Below are 19,328 nucleotides of genomic sequence, written 5' to 3' on the forward strand. Positions count from 1 at the left end.
GAGCTGCAGGTCAAAAAAGAAAGTGTAAAAAGTAAAAGAAAAGTTAATAAACAAAAATATAAAGTGTAAAAAGTAAAAAAAAGTTAATAAAAATGTTTTATAAAAGGTTTTGTTTTCCTATAATAAGTCATTTATTATAGGGAAAAAATGAAAACGTTAAAAAAAAAGTACACATATTTGGTATCGCCGCGTTCGTAACGACCCAATCTATGAAACTATAATGTTAATTTTTCCGCACGGTGAACGCCGCAAACAAAATAAACGGAAAACTGTCAGCATCGCTATTTTTTGGTCACCACCCCTCCCAAGATTTAGAATAAAAAGTGATCAAAAAGTCGCATTTACCCCAAAATGGTACCAATAAAAACTACAACCCGTCCCGCAAAAAACAAGACCTCCCACAGCTTTTTTGACGAAAAAATAAAAACGTTACGGCTCAAAATAGCGTGTCCCAGAAAATAAATTATTTTATAGAAACTTAATTTTATTGTGCAAACGCTGCAAAACGTAAAAAAATCTATACACATATGGTATCGCCATAATCGTACCGACCGGCAGAATAAATTAAAACGTAATTTATTGCGCACGGTGAACGCTGTAATAAATAAAGAATTTAAAGCGCCAAAATCGCTGTTTTTTGGTCACCTTAGCTCTAAAAAAGATCCTGAGGGGCCAAAATCTCACTATACCCCTAGAAAAATTCCTTGAGGGGTGTAGATTCCAAAATGGGGTCACTTTTGGGGGGTTTACACTGTTTTGGTCCCTCCGGGGCGTTGCAAACCCGACATGGCACTGAAAACCAATCCAGCAAAATCTGCGCTCCAAAATCCAAAAGGCGCTCCTTCCCTCCTGAGCCCTGCTGTGGGTCCAAACATCAGTTTACGACCACATATGGGGTATTGCCGTAATCGGGAGAAATTGCTTTACAAATTTTGGGGTGCTTTTTCTCCTTTATTCCTTGTAAAAATGAAAAAATTCTATGTTTCCACAGAAAAATAGGTGATTTTCATCTTCACAGACTAATTCCACTAAATTCTGCAAAAAAACTGTGGGGTCAATATGCTATCTATACCCCTAGAAAAATGCCTTGAGGGGTGTAGTTTCCAAAATGGGGTCACTTTGGAGGGGTTTCGGCTGTTTAGGTACCACAAGACCGCCTCAAACCTGACATGGTGCCTAAAATATATTCCTAAAAAAAGGAGGCCCCGAAATCCACTAGCTGCTCCTTTGCTTCTGAGGCCTGTGTTTCAGTCCATTAGGACACTAGGGCCACATGTTGGATATTTCTAAAATCTGCAGAATCTGGGCAATAAATATTGAGTTGCGTTTCCCTGGTAAAACCTTCTGTGTTACAGATTTTTTTTTATTACAAATGAATTTCGGCAAAAAAAATGAAATTTGTAAATTTCACCTCTACTTTGCCTTAATTCCTGTGAAACGCCTAAAGGGTTAAAATATTTTCTGAATGTGGTTTTGAATACCTTGAGGGGTGCAGTTTTCAAAATGGGGTGATTTATGGGGACTTTCTAATATATAAGGCCCTCAAAGCCACTTCAGAACTGAACTGGTCCCTGAAAAAATAGCCTTTTGAAATTTTATTGAAAATATGAGAAATTGCTGCTAAAGTTCTAAGCCTTGTAACGTCCTAGAAAAATAAAAGTACGTGAAAAAAAATGATGCAAACATAAAGTAGACATATAGGGGATGTTAACTAGTAACTATTTTGTGTGGTATTACTATCTGTTTCACAAGCAAATACATTTAAATTTAGAAAAATGCAAATTTTTGCAAATTTTTGCTAAAATTTGAAGTTTTTCACAAATAAATATTGAATTTATCGACCAAATTTTTTCACTAACATAAAGTACAATATGTCACGAGAAAACAATCTCAGAATCGCTTGGATAGGTAAAAGCATTCCGGAGTTATTACCACATAAAGTGACACATGTCAGATTTGAAAAAATAGGCTGTGTCCACAAGGCCAAAACAGGCTGTGTCCTAAAGGGGTTAAATAATCGGGCGCAAAATAGAACGACACCGATCTCTAAATAACGGAGGAGGGAAGGAAGAAAAAAAAAAAAAAAAGTTCCCCATGGTTTGTGCAGCCCTGCCCATTACATGCTGCACATGTATGGGCAGGTGAAAGATTGACTTTAAGGCTAGATTCACACGGGCGCTGCGAAACTTGGATGTGAAAAACTGAGTTTTTGCATGTCCGAGGTGCATCTGTGCTCTGCGGGACGTGATATAACGCACCCCCATAGACTAGAGTCTATGGAAGAATGCGTGAAAAAATAAATAAATAATAGGACATATCCTATTTTCTCACGGACCCTTCCCACGGTCCGTTGAAACAACAGCCGCGTGAACGGCCACATTGAATTATATTGGTCCGTGTGATGGACGTTGTTTCAATGGCCGTCACATGGACGTTTAACAAGTTCGTGTGAATAAGTCCTATGTATTATGGATGTGTATGAGACGAGGGCCTTATTCTGACGAGCGTTGAAATAGTCAGTGTGACGGACGTTTGTTTTTAACGGCCGTCACATGGCTGCATGTATTTCTATGGGGCAGTTTACATGGCCGTTGTTTTGACGCACCGTGTGAAAGGCCCATTAAAAATAAATAAATAAATAGGACGTCCTATTTTTGTCAGTTTTCACAGATATCCGTGAACACAAGTCCCACACGGGGGCAAATCAGCCGTGAAAAACTTCTGTCTTTAACGTCTTCTTTGACACATGTTCATCTGAATAACGCCCTCATTAGCGTATGTTAACATGTGCAGCTCTCTGGAAGGATTTCTGCTACACATCTCACATGTAATATCTGTTTGATTAATTAGATTTAAGTATTTGCCTTTTAATAGATTTGTCGCTTTTAGACCTCTCAGACAAGCAACAAAAAATATTTCTAAGCCTGCTATAAGTTGGTGTAGATTTGAGCCATAAATGTGGCAATTTTCCCTTACCTCAATTAATAAATTTGACCTAAACTACATCTCCAGGAAGACCACTTCTCAGATTTGATGGGCGATGAGAAAGTCACAAAACGTAACAAAATTTGTCACAATTTGTGATTTAACTTTTTATAACAATTTTAAATTTGTTTTCTTTATCTGTGCTTGCTTTATGGTAGATTTATTGAATGGTTCGAAAAGTGTCAAGACAAAAACCAGTCTTCATGAAATGGAGTACAACCGTCTCCCCAGAGAGTTAGGCTGGATTCACACGAGCATGTTACGCCCGTAATGGACGGAACGTATTTCGGCCGCAAGTCCCGGACCGAACACACTGCAGGGAGCCGGGCTCCTAGCATCATAGTTATGTACGACGCTAGGAGTCCCTGCCTCTCCATGGATCTACTGTCCCGTACTGAAGACATGATTACAGTACGGGACAGATGTCCTGCAGCGAGGCAGGGATTCCTAGCGTCGTACATAACTATGATGCTAGGAGCCCGGCTCCCTGCAGTGTGTTCGGTCCAGGACTTGCGGCCGAAATACGTTCCGTCCATTACGGACGTAACATGCTCGTGTGAATCCAGCCTTAGGCTTTATTCAGACGAACGGGAATAACGTCCGTGCAACGCGCGTGATTTTCACGCGTGTTGCACGGACCTATATTAGTCTATGCGGCCGTGCAGACATGTCCGTAATTTTTACTCAGCGGGAGTTCGCTGGAAAAAAAAAAAAAAAAGTCACGACATGTCCATTCTTTGGCCGTTTTGCGCGAATCACGCACCCATTGAAGTCAATGGGTGCGTGAAAACCACGCATGCCGCACGGCAGCACTTCCATGCGAACTGCGTGATTCGCGCAACAGCTGTCAAAAGGATGAATGAAAACAGAAAAGCACCACGTGCTTTTCTGTTTACAAACATCCAAACGGAGTGTCATTATGCTGATGCCCCCACGGAGCTGTTAAGTGGCTTTTGCACAGGCAAAACGGCACGTTTTTTGCGTGCGCAAAAACGCCACGCTCGTGTGAATCCAGCCTTACAGAGTAATTGCATATCAAACTTATCTGTGTATATAGTGAAAAGCTGCTAAAACACTTACAAATCACGGTAGCTGAATGCTAGTTCAGCTCACAGCTTTTCCACCCAACTCGCCCACACAAGTGTAACCCATAGAGATGGTGATGTCTAGGCTGAAGTTGCAGCACTGGATCGGTCAGCATAGACGCTGCCGTGTGAACATACCCTAAGGGCAGCGTCCGTTACGGCTGAAATTACAGGGCTGTTTTCAGGAGAAAACAGCTCTGTAATTTCAGCCGTCATGGCATGTTGAGGCGCTTTTTCGCTGCGTCAATTACGGACGTAAATGGAGCTGTTTTTCCATGGAGTCCATGGAAAACGGCTCCATTTAACATCTGAAGAAGTGACAGGCACTTCTTTGACGCGGGCGTCTATTTACGCTCCGCCTTTTGACAGCGGGGCGTAAAAAAAAAATGACCGTCGGAACAGAACATCGTAAGACCCATTCAAATGAATGGGCAGATGTTTGCCTACGCAATCGAGCCGCATTTTCGGACGTAAATCGAGGCGGAAAACGCCAGAATTACATCCGTAAATAAGTAGTGTGAACATACCCGAAGAGTAATGCAAGTGAACATCTCCAGTAAAGTGAAACACTGTGGTGCACTAGGACTGAGATACTAAACAATTGCACAGATCCAGAATATAAAGAAGTTAGACTTTTGTAATAACGCCACACAATTGTTTTCAACTTTTGCACAAGACGAATAATGTGAGTCTGTCTCCATTATAACATCAAGACCGCATATTTGTCATTACCTCACTGCGGTTTCAAGTGGTTTGCAACTTCTGCCTAAATAAAAGCCTCTGCCTCCATTATTACAACTTGGCGCTAGTCAGCAGGATGGATGCAGATACGATCGAAGGAGCAACATTATTCCGCAGCCCAACACATCCAATGATACCGGCGGGAGCTCGATTAAATCTACTAAAGTTTAACGGATCGAATGTGCTCGACAGTGTAATGTGGTCCCAAATCTAAAAGCGGATTTAGCTCTTAATACAACAGAGGACAAAGCCAGAAAGACAGTGTTTTTGCAACCAATAAGAGACAGGACATGTGAGCGGATTTTGCGCATCCTGGAGGACATGTATGACGATACGTCAGAGGGCATGTTGCAGAAGGGATTCTTTGCTCAACATCAGAAAGAAGGAATCATCACAATTTGCAAGAGTATGCTCACTGAAAGCTGACAGACTATAAAAACTTAGCGTTTATTTGCTTATGGCAATATATATATATATATATATATATATATATATATAAAATTTCAAACACAACAGAGTTTGCAATATCCCATCTTCTATCGTCACTACCAGTTATCCGAATTTTATGGTAGGTCGTATACAGTTTGCAGATAAGGGTGTAGCGTTAGCCTGAAGATAACATGCATAGAATGTATATAGCATGAATAGAATGGTAGCATACATCGTAGCTACAGTATATGTGTTAGCATAAGCATTATAAAGGTTCTAAGATAAGATATTGGACATTACCCTGACAACAAGATATAAGATATAGAATGTTGTTCTGTATATTTATGGTAGATCGTATATTGTGTACATATAAGGGTATTTAATGCAGATCGTGCATGAAACTTATATAATATGCATTGATTTAGCGATAACCTGTCATACCTATATGTGCGACCATATTAATTATAAAAGATTAATAATTATTCATTGTAAAAACATCCCATCTGATGTTTTCACCTATGCGTTATGTTACCACTGGCGCATCCGAGATCTCATATGAGATCGCTGCATCATATTTTAAGATATTCTCAAAATGTACTGAAATATCTGTAACCTCTTGATTCTTTTAGTCAAGTCACCAATCAGTCTGGTTATTCTCTTTTGCTCTCTTTCCTTACCTGCTTCCGCGCCACAGAGCCTCCCCCCCCCTGTAGGTAGCGCCACAGAGCCTTCCCCCCCCCCCTGTAGGTAGCACCACACAACCCCCCCACCCTGTAGGTAGCGCCACACAGCCCCCCCACCCTGTAGGTAGCGCCACACAGCCCCCCCTGTAGGTAGTACCCCAACCCCCCCATAGGTAATGCCACACAGCCCCCTTGTATAGTCACCCCCATAGATGGCACCCCCCCTACCTTCCTATAGGGGACGGCTCCAGGAGAAGTCCCTCACTTCACTGTCCATATATATGGACAGTGAAGTGAGAGACTTCTCCTGGATCTGAATCCACAGCCACAGCGGTGGGGATTCCGCTTCAGAAGTCGCTGTGTCCATATATGGACAGTGAAGGCAGGGACTTCTCCTGGATCAGAATCCCCGGCCACAGCGGTGGGGATCCTCTTCAGAAGTCCTTGATGTCACTGTGTCCATATATGGACAGTGAAGTCAAGGAATTCTCCTGGAGCGGAATCCCCAATCCACGGCCACAGTGTTACCGAAGCTGTGGCCAGGGATTGGGGATTCACCCTCCTCCTCAAGTGCACTTCGCACTGTGAGGAGGAGAGAGAGAGCGACGTAAGACACGGCCTTCACTCGGAACTCATTCAAATGATGGCGTGTATTATCCGATCCCAAAGACTTATATGGGGGCCGGGAGAACGGCCGAAAATAGGGCATATCCTATTTTTTGATGGCCCAGTTTACCAGGCCGTCAATAAAAAAAAAAAAAAGAAGGTTGTGTGAATAGCCCCATTTGGGGTCTATTGCTCCTACTGTGGTCATGTGACGGCGTTTTTTTGAAATGCCATCACACGGCCGGGAAACCCGGTCGTGTGAATAAGGCCTTATCCTGAGGATAGGCCATCAATTTTTGTGGACTGGAAAACCCCTTTGTCACCGCAAACAATTATTTTATGGAAAGTAGACCCCAAGGTATTAATTTAACGACATATCAAAGATTTGAAAATCTGGCGTGTAAAATATCTGCAGCATGCAGATGAATTTTGTAAAATCGCATCTACTTGCCTTGTACTGTAATCCGCTGAAAACTTGCCTGCGCAAATCCGCAGGTAAAATTTGCAGTGAATCCGTCACATCTAACGTCAACTTAAGGCCCAATGCACACACTTTTTTGGTGCTGATTTTGTCGTGGAACCCGCGTTAGAATCAGCATCAATATACAGCAGAAATTGTTTTTTTTTTTACCGGGCATGCAATGTAGGCTACGGGACATAGCGATCTTTGGCTGGTCGACCTGTGTCGTGCGTGGCCAAAGTTGCCGGGTAGCAGATAGACAAATTGATTTATAGAGAAAAATGTTGACAAAATAAAAAAAAAAGTGTTTTTGTTTTTTTTACATTAAATAATTCTGGACAGGCTGTCACAACAATCACCTGATCAGAGACCACTTCACGTTCGGTCATCTGAATTCGGCCTTAGGGTAAGTCCAAACAGAGAAGACCCGGCCGCGATGCAGCCAACATCTGCGCCGGCACCATGTTCGGCACAGCTGTCAAATAGCCTGTTAATGAGTTCTTGCGGGTAAAACGGCTCGTTATCTGCAAAATCGTGCAGCCATGAAGGGTGTATTAATTAACATGGCCGTTGTTTTAATGAACCGTGTGAAGGGCCCGTGAAATAAAAAATAGTACATGTCCTATTTTTGGCAATTTTCAAGGATCCCTCAATAGACTCAAGTCTATCAGGGATCAGAGAAAATGGGTTCCCGTACGGGTGCGAATCGGCCTTGAAACATGGCTGTTTTTCACGGCTGATTTGACATGCTTGTTTGAATAAGGGTATGTGCACACACATACTAATTACGTCCGTAATTGACGGACGTATTTCGGCCGCAAGTACCGGACCGAACACAGTGCAGGGAGCCGGGCTCCTAGCATCATATTTATGTACGATGCTAGGAGTCCCTGCCTCGCTGCAGGACAACTGTCCCGTACTGAAAACATGATTACAGTACGGGACAGTTGTCCTGCAGCGAGGCAGGGACTCCTAGCATCGTACATAACTATGATGCTAGGAGCCCGGCTCCCTGCACTGTGTTCGGTCCGGTAATTGCGGCCGAAATACGTACGTCAATTACGGACGTAATTAGTGTGTGTGCACATACCCTTAGGCGTATTATCATGCAATTATCTGTCAGTCAAATAGAAGTTAAAAAAAATAAATAATTAATAATCTAGTGAATTCTTCAAATTTATGTACATTTGTCTAGACAGCTCATCCCGAAAAAAAAAAAAAGCCATCACATCGCTCAAATCTAAGAAAAACAATAAGGTTAGGACTTTCAGAATGTGACAACACAAAAAAAAGTTTTAACTAAAAAAAAAAAAACTATATTAAGTTTGGTATCGCCGTAATCTTTCTGACCAGCAGAATAAAGTGACGTTTTTACAGCACGGTGAAAGATGTAAAAACAATACTCAAAAAGAAAAAATGGAGGAATCAGTTTTTTTTCCCCATTTCCACCCAACAAAAAATTTGCAGCTTCCCAGTACATTATATGGTATTTTAAATAATGGCAATAGAAACAACAACTCCGCCTGGCACCACTCCACTGACAGAAAAATAAAAAGATAAAGTTATGGCTCTTAGAGGGCGGGGAGTAAAAAAACGAAAAGTGGCTGTGACTGCAAGGGGTTAAAGGACGACCGAGTAATTTAATTTGGCCACATAGGCTAAAGAGCTTGGATGGTCAAATAATCCATGAAAGAATGTTGTAATGGGGCAATTTGCAACATTGGCTAAACAATTTTTCTTGGCAGGGTTTGGTAATGCTTTAGGGCAAAAAGTTTGGCAAGGACCTTCATCCCACATCACCCCCTTTCACAGTCATATTTATGAGGTAGTTGCACGCAAGCACTTGGACCTCTTTACTAAAAGTCTACGTCAAAATAGATCTACATCTTCCTAACTGAATAAGATCACAGAACAGTAAGCGGGTGGTGGAGGCCCCAGGGCACATGCCCCATGTGCCTTCCCTATAATTTGGCCCTTTTTTTGTCAGGTAACATCCTATAGCCTTTGAGCAGTATAATGTGTGCAACCGAATGCTGCAGTAGGGGGTTGCCTAGCACTGCACCATAATGAACAGCCACCTAAGGGCTTATTCAGACTAACGTATAATACGTCCGTGCTACGCGCGTGATTTTCACCTGCGTCGCACGGACCTATGTTAGTGAATGGGGCCGTTCAGACTGTCCGTGATTTTCACGCAGCGTATGTCAGCTGCGTAAAACTCACGACATGTCCTATATTTGCCCGTTTTTCGCGCATCACGCACCCATTGAAGTCATTGGGTACGTGAAAACCGCGCACGGCACACGGACGCACTTCTGTGTGATGCGCGCTACAGTAGTCAAAACCATGAATGAAAACCGAAAAGCACCACGTGCTTTTCTGTTTACAAACATAAAAACAGAGTGTCATCATGATGGCGGCTGCGCGAAAATCACGCAGCCGCGCACCATATGATCATGACACATGGAGCTTTAGAGGACCTTTTGCGCGCGCAAAACGCACACGCTCGTGTGAATCCGGCCTAAGGCTGGATTCACACAGGACGCAAATGCTGCGGAATTACCGTGTGCAATTTCCATGCAGAAAATCCCCAGCAGATTACAGTACCAGCCATGCGGAGGAGATTTGAACCAATCTCATCCACATGCTGCAAAACATTTTCCGGACGGAAATCAGGGCATGCTGCAATTTTTTTTTTTTTTTTTTAAACTGCAGCATGCCCATTCTTTTCTGGATGTTCCCCGCGTATTTCAGCCTTTCAAATGCTGCAATTCCGTCCCGTGTGAATCCAGTTACATTGAGGTACATCCTTCCTCAGTATGGCAGAAGATGCCATGTATCTTGGACTTTTAACAAAGCCGAGTTACTGTGAGAGGTTTAAGAACATGTTGTACAGGCATCTACATGTCCCTGTAATTCACCTATTTTGCTACAAAATTTTACAAGCCCCAGCCAATTGAAATGCTGTTTAACAACCGAGATTCCCATTATAATTATTTAACAAGGAGCTTGTTGGGTACTGCAGAGAGGAGTATGGGAAGCTGCCAAACCATAGATCCCTCTGCCAGAGGTGATCACATTGGCTCTCCATGCTCTTGTGGTCAGTTTGGTCACCTACTAATAGAGGTTTGTCTGTACAATTATGTAAAACCTTACGTTGAGATACAGATACTCTTTATAACTGGCCTGGCTATTAATAAATGCCACATATTCCCATGTCAACCTCTAACAATCAGCTTGTGAATTAATATTGACCAGAGGGACGTGTGCCAATCTGTGAACCTGTTATCGCTTATACGTCTGTGAGCCAAGGGGTTACAACAGATGCAATCATATTATATGGGTTATGTGCCAACTATACTGAGGGTCTCCAGAACAAGCATAGGGAAATGTAAGATTATTTTAGGGAATTGTCATTTATTCAATCACCTAATGTATTATTTAAGGGTGCGCCGTAGGAAGCACGGAATGGTTTCCCTCTGAAATTAGTCAGTCGCGGTTTGTGAACGTTTCGCACGTGGATTTTGTGTGCAAAATCAGTATAAAAATCCCGCGTGAACATGGCCTAAGGGTATTCACACACGGCAGATTTGGTGCAGAAATTTCTGCGACTGTCCCATGTATTTGAATGGGACTTGCAGAAATAAATGCACATGTTGCAGAAACATGTATGAAATAGATTTTATATTGCAGAAATTTCTGCAGCAAATCTGCTGCATGTGAATATGCTCTAACTTAAAAGAATGGCATTCATATGTTTAAGTAGCAACAGCTTACATAAGTATTCGGAGAGCCTAGTCTAGCTTAGTTTCCAATTACATCAATGCCCCTATGTGAACCCAACCTTAAGGCCTGTTTCACACGAACGAGTTAAACGTCCGTGGGACGGCCGTTGAAACAGCGGCCGTCCCACGGACCTATGTAATTCAATGTGGCCGTTCAACGGACCGTGTGAAGGCTCCGTGAGAAAATAGGACATGTCCTATCTTTTCACACATCACTCCATAGACTCTCCTATGGTGGATGCGTGACATCGCGTCCCGCAGCGCTGAGAACGGATGCACCTCGGACGTCAAAAACTGCAGTTTTTCACGTCCGAGATGCGCAGCGTTCGTGTGAATCAGGCCTAAGGCATACATGCAAACAGTGAATTATAGTTGTAAGAAACCAAACTCTTTCTGGTTGTTTTGCAACTTGTACAAAATTTAATTTTTAGGGAATACCCCCAATAAAAACCCCCTTAAATAGTTCTGACACCTCCTCCTTGTGTTCTGGACTACAGGTAATATTGATTAGCCCACAACTAAGTAAGTATTGACAGTGTACACAGACCGCATTGTACATTCTACACATGACACAGAGCATTGAACTTATTCTGGCAGATCCCCACCCACTGCTGTGTACTGTCCGCCCCAGGGCATTCACCACGTCCTTCACTGAACCACACCTAACACTGAGCAATGGTAACACGCTCATATATAATATATAGGCCGCTATTCACGATAAGAATACTGAGGTGGTTTCTTGATCGGAGTTATATAAAACATAACTAATTCACACATTTCCTCAAAAGCACCAAGTAACGTTAATGGTTCATTAAATCAAGCTACATGAACGCGATTACATTTTTGGATTATAAAGGGAGAGTGGGCCAAACCATGTGAATGACTGGCCAATGGGTTGTGGTAGGGTAAGCCTGCAGGTTGCCCCATTAAAACAAAATGAGGCCTTCTTGTGGAGCTGGTTTACATGTTAACAACACTAAGGTCGGATTCACACGAGTGCGTTCGGTCCGTGATGTACAGACCGTATGCCGGCAGTATTTACCGGACCGAAAACACTGCAGGGAGCCGGGCTCCTAGCATCATAGTTATCCATTATGCTAGGAGTCTTCTCTGCCTCGCTGCAGAAAACGGTCCCGTACGTAATCATGTTTGGAGTACGGGACAGTTTTCATGCAGCGAGGCAGTGACAGCGTCATAGATAATTATGATGCTAGGAGCCAGGCTCCCTGCAGTGTGTTCGGTCCGGGAAATACTGCCGACACACGGACCGTATATCCTGGATCGAACACGCTCGTGTGAATATGGCCTAAGGATCACACTGTTTATTTTCAGACGTTTTTCGGTCCGTAAACGCCCCGAAAAACGGCTAAAAATACGGAGGCTAAACGTTTCCAAACATCTGCCCATTGATTTCAATTCCCATGGGGCGTTTTTTTACGCAGCCGTTTGTCGCTTCTTGAGCCGTTTTTCATTGTCAATAGAAAAACAGCTCCAAAAACGGTAAAAAAACAAAAACAACGCATCAAAAAATACTGAATATCAGAGGCTGTTTTCCCATGAAATCAGCTCCGTATTTTACAGTCGTTTTTCGTTCGCCGTGTGAGCATACCCCCACACACACACACCATGGGGGAAAGTTAACATTTCAGCGCCAGGTTTTCTGTCATAAAAATGTCGCAAATATCATACCCTGTGCTCTCGCAACTTTTTATAAAAAGCAGACAAAGCTTAGAGGAAGGGGGCCACTGGGGTCAGAAACTGGCATAGATCATAAAAGAGAAATCTACGCCAACTCCTGGCTACTGTAGATTTTATTAGTGTGGCATGTTCATTCAAAGATGCAACAAATTTATAGGGAGGCATGCCTCTTAATAAATATAAGTCACATCTTACTCTAGATTGCTTTTTATTAAGACTGGCGTAGTATTAATACATCTACCCCCGCGTGTGGACTTCATATACAGCCATGTAATCTAGTCCATAACCAAGATGAGCTGCAGCGGAGCCGAGAATCATTCACACGAGACCCACATAATTTGAGGTTAACGTTAGGACTAGTTTTGGTGCAGAACCGGAACCATCCGGGCTTGTCCACACGTAACGGTATTGCTGCAGAAAACTTCTGCAGCAATTCCGTAGAAACTAGAAGAATTCCGCAGCGGAAAAAACACACCATTTCCTGTGGTTATTACTGCAGAACACGGTGCGGAAATTGCTGCGTTTTTCCCCATGCTGGGGGATGTTGAGATCTCTGAAAAACGCAGCAATTCAGTCCACTTTCCACAGAAAGAATGGACATGCCGCGGTACAAAAAATACGCACCGCAGGTCAATTTCTGCAAGGAAGCTTTACGCAGTGTGTGGGTGAGATTTGTTTAAGTTTCACCCACTTTGCTACTACTGTATTCTGCTGCATATTTTCTGTCCGCAATACCGGACAAAAAATATGCAGCAATTCAGCTACGTGTGAACGAGCCCTAACAGCTGCATGACAACGCAGAGGTTCATTATGCTCGCACTGCTGAGGAAGTTCTGCACGGTAATCACGTGACATTAGCATGGACTTCTATGTAAATAAAAAGAAGTGACAGGAAGGAAAGTGACGTGACTTGTAACGCACATTGTACAACTCACGTCACTGAACACGGAAGAAAAGCAGCGGTAGTAACATTTTTCAAAGCGGTCATTAATACTAATAAGTGCGAGTTCAATTTAACAACATATAGCCCTAGCATGAATATGTAAAGATGAAGCAGAGCTGGGTTTGGTAATTTTAGTGTTAACCATGTTTTTTTATAGGACAGCAGGAAACAATATTTTCCAATGAACAACAGAAAGTTTAGACTCATTCAGCACTGCTACATCTGTATAAGGGTATGTGCACACACACTAAATGTTTGAGGAGACGCTACAGAATACGCAACTAAGTTACCCACTCGGTCCAGATAGCTATTAAACCCTAGTCCTGACATAGCTGTTCCACCTCTGTGCTGCTGTGAAACACACAAGTCCCCAGACTTACCTCAGACAATGCCAGGCCCAGCACAGGAACCTTCCCGAGATGTTCACGGTTTATAAGTGAAAGCTGCCTGGTTGGGAGGTGACGGTTCTCCTAGGCCTGGGTGTGGTGGATGTGCGTCCCTCCTACTATAACAGTTCCTCATGTCAGCATGGAGTTTCCCTGCTATTGTGCAACTATGGTAAAGCTTTCTGCTGGGTAGTTGCAGTATAGGAAGCTGTAATGTAAGGAATCGGTCCTGGAAGACAATGGGGTGAATGGTCAAACCTTCAGTGAGAGCTTAGAACAAGGCAGGGTTTACACACGCAGAAACATTAGCCCGGTGTTTAGAGCATGTAAGAACTTTATACACCGCTTTGACATGCAATTTTCTATATAGTTTTTGGGTTTATTTTATTTTCTTACAGTTGGAGTCATGCTGCATTAAAAAATACAGTAGAGGAGGGTTTTTTCCAAAAAGTTATTTCCCACTAATGTTGCTCTTGGCAACCAATCATATTCCATATACCATTTAATCCCTTAGACACCACAGTAGCGACAAAAAAAAAAAGGGAGCAGGCCATCTGTGCTGCCCCCCCCCCATACGCAACCACGGGGCATCAACTGCTTATATGGTCTAAGGCCTCATGCACACGACCGTGATTTTCGGGTCGGACGGCCGAGGTGTGTCACCCGCGGGCCGCCCGTAAATCGCGTGCATTAATTTCTATGAGCCTGGACCGCAGTACACGGCCGTAATAAGACATGTCTGTTCTTTCTGCGGTCCGGGCTCCTGGGCCATGCACGGACCGTGGAGACCATGCTCGTGTGCATGGGCCCATAGAAATGAATGGGCCGCAATTCTCCCGTGGATTTTCGGGGGAATTGCGCCCGCAAAAGCACATTCGTGTGCATGGGGTCTTACAAAGGAGCCTTTTTTTAAAAAAAATATGGACAGAGGCAGCACTTCCAAAAAGTATCAGCAATTTATTCACCCGTGCGACATTACTTTTTGGAAGTGCTGCCTCTGTCCATTTCTTGTCTGCCTGATATTGAGGACCGTGGACCAGGTCCAATTTGAGGTGTTCACCCAGTTGCGGTCCTGTGCTGTGGAATCTCTTCGTTTTATGTTTTTTGTTTTTTTTAAATATAGCCGTGGGTCCAGCATCTAATATCAACCAGAGGAACCCTCCCTATCTGACGTCCATAATTGTACATATAGACAGGGGTTGTCATCCTGAGACAACTCCTTGAGGTCCCTCAATAGAGTCAATAAAAAACGGCTCCAAAAACGTCCCAAGAAGTGACCTGCACTTCTTTTTCGCTGCCGTTTTTTTACGCGGCCATTTTTCAAAACAGCCACGTAAAAAAATGGCCTGTTGGAACAGAACACCGTTTTTCCCATTGCAATCAATAGGCTGATTTTTGGAGGCGTTCTGCTTCCAATTTTTTGGCCATTTACGGCCCGACAAACGGCCGAAAATAGCCTGTGTGAACATACCCTTAGGGTATCTCCCATTCTTCTGAATGGAGACTGCAGAAATCAATGCTGTAGAAACAACCCCATTCACATGAATTTTCTGCAACAAATCTTCCACCTTTCAACAAACAGGTGGTTTATAGTTATGATGACATCCGTCACCATGACTACCATTATAAAAGCTAGTTCACACAGAGATGTTTGGCGCCTTTTTTGATGCGGAAACCGTGCCAAAAAAATTGCCTCCCATTGATATTAATGGGAGGCGGAGGTGTTTTTTTTTCCTGAGAAGAAAACACTCGCTGGAAAAAAAAGCGACATTCTCTTTCTTCCCGCGGTTCAGTTTTTTACCTCCCATTGAAATCATTGAGAGGCAGAAGAAGGGTTTTTGCAGCATATTTGCCCCTGAAAGAATTTTGAGGCAGATTTTTATGCCTGCAAAAAACTCCATGTGAACATGGCCTAACCATGCTTTTAGCTTTTTTTCGCTACCATGATTCTCTGAAAAATAAAATGTCAAGGCCAAACAATTCAGTCCCTGATAATTTATAAAAAGTCACCCCCCCCCCCCATTGATGGGTCATTTTAAAGATTGACAGGATGTGTTTATAAATATCTAAGACCATTAACATAATGCAGGTACCTTCTGACTGAGGGTACATCAGAGGGGGGAAAGGAATAAATTGTACATGCTTTCTACGATGCCCTATTGGCCAGATGATGTCATTTGGGGTGGGAGTAGGGAGTGCTTATATACTGCTGCTCTGGGGAGACTTTTGTTCAGTGGGATCACACCTGCTTCCCTACAGCCGGGTTCCCACAGGTCGGATACGCAGCGTAAAAATCACGCAGCGTATCCGACCTGGAATCCGTAGCACCTTCCGTCTGAAAAAAATCGCACCACATTGTGGTGTGGTTTTTCGGACAGAATTTCCGCTGCGTAAAAAAGCGCTCATACTTAACCCCTCCTTTCATGTCCGCTCCGGCCCCCTATGATGGCGTTGCAGGCCATGTGACCCTACCTGCAGCCTGTGATTGGCTGCAGCGGTCATGTGGGATAAAACGTCATCCCAGGAGGCTGGACTGCAGGAAGAAGGAGGGCATTCTAAATAAGTATGATTTTTTATTTTTTTTCTGGAGTCGAGATTTTTGCGGCATAATCGCTGCGATTACGCAGCAAAAGTCGCAACACTTGGATTTCTGTTGCAGGTTTTGCATCCCCATTGAATTCAATGTGTAAAACCCGCAACAGAGTATCAACATAAATTGACTGAATTAAATTCCGCAGCGTGGGCATGAGATTTTCTAAATCTCATCCTCTTTGCCGCTACTGTAAATGCTGCAGAATTTCCGCACACAATTCCGTTGCGGAAAATTCAGCAGCGTTCACGCTACGTGGGAACCCGGCCTGATTGTTGCCATATTATTGTATTTTTACATTTTTATTTCTCTTTGTGTTTATAGTTGTATATTTGATTTCAGAAGTCACATCTGGCAGGAGCGAGAACCTTGTTCACAGCCGGAATTCATTTGACTGAACAACTAGGACATGACCACCTACAAACTGTTTGGCATATATACGAGATGGCGTCTTTATTCTGGATGATTAAATACTGGATAGATAAATATCAAGCTGAAAAGGTTCTGCTCCTTGTAAATAAAGCGTTAGTTGACCTCACCTTTACCACACATACGGTTTCCTGTCAATAATACATTTGGTTGTTACAATTTATTTTATATTGTTACTGGTTGAAGCCCGCTAAGGCTGGGTTCACACGACCTATTTTCAGGCGTAAACGAGGCGTATTATGCCTCGTTTTACGTCTGAAAATACAGCTACAATACGTCGGCAAACATCTGCCCATTCATTTGAATGGGTTTTCCGACGTACTGTGCAGACGACCTGTCATTTACGCGTCGTCGTTTGACAGCTGTCAAACGACGACGCGTAAAAATACAGCCTCGTCAAAAGAAGTGCAGGACACTTCTTTCAGACGTAATTTGAGCCGTTCTTCATTGAACTCAATGAAGAGCAGCTCAAAATTTACGGCTGTTAGAGAAGCCTCGCAAAATACGAGGAGCAATTACGGCTGAAACGAGGCAGCTGTTTTCTCCTGAAAATAACAGTCTGTCATTTCAGACGTAAAAGCCTGCTACCGTGTGCACATACCCTTATAGTTCGAGAGCCCTCTGTTCACACCCATAGGTCGCCAAGTCAATATATTTTTATTATTACATTTTGGAAAAATAGGCCCACATGGAAGAGAATTTAAACTCCACACCAATATATTGGCAGAATGAAGACTGCTGTGCTGTTTATGGAAGGCTATATATACTATGTCTGATAAACAGCAGATACAGGTTTTCATAAAACAGCATGTGTCTGCTAAATGGCCTGTAAGCCTAGGTTCCCACGTAGCATAAACGCTGCAGAATTTCCATAATAGAATTCTGCATGGAAATTCTGCAGTAGCAGCAAAGTAAATTAAATTTAGCAAATCTCATCCACACGGTGTGGAAAAGAACAGTCGTGTGAAAGTGTTTTATGTTGCAACTTTCAATTCCGCAGCATATCCATTTATGCTCCAGGTTCTGTGCTAAGATGCTCCATTTTTGGCCCATAGACTTCAATAGAGAGCATTCATTCTGCAACAGATGTTTTTTTTTTGTTGCAGTTTTTACAGTGTTTGCGCAGTAAAAACCGCTGAAAATTCGCCGGTGAACATATACTTGCTATAATCATTGTTTGACACTAAATCCGCAGGTAAAACCATAGAAAAACCGCATTGTTTCCACAGCAATATGCGCTGCAGAAACGCACTATTTGCTGCAGGTTTTTGTGACTTAATTACTTGCGTTTTTTGAGATTCCGCTGCAGATTTCCTGTTGCAGAAATTCCGCAGCATATCCTTTGTGTGGAAATATACCCTAAGGCAGGGGCCTCAAGCACGCGGCCCGCGGGCCGCATGCGGCCCCTGGGGCTGTCATCTGCGGCCCGCGGGACACAGAGCCGCTAGTATCGGCTCTGCTCCGAGACTCTGGAATTCCCTGACATCGCTGTCCACATATGAACAGCGATGTCTGGGGCTTCCCCAGAGCCGGAGTCCCGAGCAGAGCGCTGGTGTCGGCTCTGCTCCGGGACTCTGTGGAATTCCCTGACATCGCTGCCCATATATGGACAGTGTGTCAGGGTCTTGCCCAGAGCGGAGCAGAGCGCTGGTGTCGGCTCTGCTCCTGGACTCTGTGGAATTCCCTGACATCGCTGTCCACATATGAACAGCGATGTCTGGGGCTTCCCCAGAGCCGGAGTCCCGAGCAGAGAGCTGGTGTCGGCTCTGCTCCGGGACTCTGTGGAATTCCCTGACATCGCTGCCCATATATGGACAGTGTGTCAGGGTCTTGCCCAGAGCGGAGCAGAGCGCTGGTGTCGGCTCTGCTCCTGGACTCTGTGGAATTCCCTGACATCGCTGTCCACATATGAACAGCGATGTCTGGGGCTTCCCCAGAGCCGGAGTCCCGAGCAGAGCGCTGGTGTCGGCTCTGCTCCGGGACTCTGTGGAATTCCCTGACATCGCTGCCCATATATGGACAGTGTGTCAGGGTCTTGCCCAGAGCGGAGCAGAGCGCTGGTGTCGGCTCTGCTCCTGGACTCTGTGGAATTCCCTGACATCGCTGTCCACATATGAACAGCGATGTCTGGGGCTTCCCCAGAGCCGGAGTCCCGAGCAGAGCGCTGGTGTCGGCTCTGCTCCGGGACTCTATGGATTTCCCTGACATCGCTGCCCATATATGGACAGTGTGTCAGGGTCTTCCCCAGAGCGGAGTCCCGGGCAGAGCGCTATTATCGGCTCTGCTCCGGGACTCTGGGGAAGCCTCTGACATCGCTGTTCATACATCGACAATGATGTCAGGGGCTTCCCCAGAGCAGGAGTCCCAGTGATGTCAGGAGCACAGCTGGAGTCCCAGGAAGAGCCTACTAGCGCTCTGCCTGGGACTCCAGCTCTGGGCAAGCCCCTGACATCACTGGGGCAGCCTCTACAGATGGCACTGGGGCAGCCTCTACAGAGGGCACTGGGG

The 19,328-nt window shown here is 44.1% G+C and overlaps 1 protein-coding gene and 1 long non-coding RNA gene across 3 annotated transcripts in view; one reads left to right on the forward strand and one right to left on the reverse strand.

Annotated features, from left to right (window-relative positions):
• ANXA4 (annexin A4) overlaps positions 1 to 13,901 on the reverse strand; it is an 84,305-nt gene extending 70,404 nt beyond the window's left edge. The window contains exon 1 of one of the 2 annotated variants that reach the window (XM_075858518.1): positions 13,796 to 13,901. The gene's annotated coding sequence lies outside the window, so the exon portion shown is untranslated. Of the gene's footprint in view, positions 1 to 4,802; positions 4,825 to 13,795 lie in introns of those variants that run through there. The other variant, XM_075858519.1, reaches the window with a different exon arrangement.
• On the forward strand, positions 13,709 to 16,940 carry LOC142749923 (uncharacterized). The gene is made up of 2 exons (XR_012882507.1): positions 13,709 to 13,973; positions 16,716 to 16,940. It is a non-coding gene; the product is annotated as an uncharacterized LOC142749923 (long non-coding RNA).
• Positions 16,941 to 19,328: the final 2,388 nt, after the last annotated feature.

The sequence above is a fragment of the Rhinoderma darwinii genome, chromosome 3, assembly GCF_050947455.1.
Source record: "Rhinoderma darwinii isolate aRhiDar2 chromosome 3, aRhiDar2.hap1, whole genome shotgun sequence".
In the NCBI taxonomy this organism is placed as follows: Eukaryota; Metazoa; Chordata; class Amphibia; order Anura; family Rhinodermatidae; genus Rhinoderma; species Rhinoderma darwinii.